Raw genomic sequence first — 1,307 nt, 5'->3', positions numbered from 1 at the left:
GCTTTCACACTGACAAAAATTCCGCTGAAGCAAGCAGTTTCCCACATATCAGAGAAGGTCGTAGTGGCCGCCAGTGCAGAGTAAATCAATTTAACAATGTAAAGACATTTCTAAAGCTGCTATCACGATAAAATTCACACACAACATAAATTAAATTGTGTAGATCAAGAAAATAATATTTTTGGACCAAAATCCATTACATCCCCCTTGAATACAGGCTCCATTCAACACGATTTAGATTGCTGGTATAAATAGTTAAAACTGGAATGAGATTTTCACTCTGCAGCGGAGTGTGTGCTGATATGAAACTTCCTGGCAGATTAAAACTGTGTGCCAGACCGAGACTCGAACTCGGGACCTTTGCCTTTTGTGGGCAAGTGCTCTACCTACTGAGCTACCCAAGCACGACTCACACCCCCTCCTCACAGCTTTACTTCTGCCAGTACCTCGTCTCCTACCTTCCAAACTTTACAGAAGTGCTCCTGCGAACCTTGCAGAACTAGCACTCCTGAAAGAAAGGATATTGCGAAGACATGGCTTAGCCAAAGCCTGGGGGATATTTCCAGAATGAGATTTTCACTCTGCAGCGGAGTGTGCGCTGATATGAAACTTCTTGGCAGATTAAAAGTGTGTGCCAGACCGAGACTCGAACTCGGGACCTTTGCCTTTCGCGGGCAAGTGCACTTCTGTAAAGTTTCGAAGGTAGGAGACGAGGTACTGGCAGAAGTAAAGCTGTGAGGACGGGGCGTGAGTCGTGCTTGGGTAGCTCAGTTGGTAGAGCACTTGCCCGTGAAAGGCAAAGGTCCCGAGTTCGAGTCTCGGTCCGGCACACAGTTTTAATCTGCCAGGAAGTTTTGATAGTTAAAACTATTTTCTGACATCAACAACTCACGAATCTACATTTACTACTACAGCTAAATAATAGTATTCGTCATTAACATTGTTATTTCTATTGCTGAAATTACACCCTCTACCACAGCTAAATACAGTGATGATAAAAACACCATATAGGGTGTTGGTCCACATTCGGAACACAACACAACAGTGATTCCTGTGACATGGATTCAGTAAGTCCTTAATAGCTTCCAAAAAATATGTAGCACCAGATATCTACGCACAAGCCGCACAGTTCTCTTAAATTATGAGTCGATGGTTTGTGGGCCGGCCGCTGTGGCCGAGCGGTTCTCGGCGCTTCAGTCTGGAACCGCGTGACCGCTAAGGTCGCAGGTTCGAATCCTGCCTCGGGCATGGATGTGTTTGATGTCCTTATGTTAGTTAGATTTAAGTAGTTCTAAGTTCTGGGACTG

At 44.9% G+C, this 1,307-nt stretch overlaps 1 non-coding gene across 1 annotated transcript; it reads left to right on the top strand.

The window, feature by feature from the left end:
• The first annotated feature begins 755 nt into the window (after positions 1 to 755).
• On the top strand, positions 756 to 830 carry Trnas-uga. Its single transcript has one exon. It is a non-coding gene; the product is annotated as a tRNA-Ser (tRNA).
• Positions 831 to 1,307: the final 477 nt, after the last annotated feature.

The sequence above is a fragment of the Schistocerca americana genome, chromosome 4 (genome assembly GCF_021461395.2).
Source record: "Schistocerca americana isolate TAMUIC-IGC-003095 chromosome 4, iqSchAmer2.1, whole genome shotgun sequence".
Taxonomy (NCBI): domain Eukaryota; kingdom Metazoa; phylum Arthropoda; class Insecta; order Orthoptera; family Acrididae; genus Schistocerca; species Schistocerca americana.
Note: the sequence above shows the minus strand (reverse complement) of the source record. Positions and strands in the feature narration are given on the sequence as shown.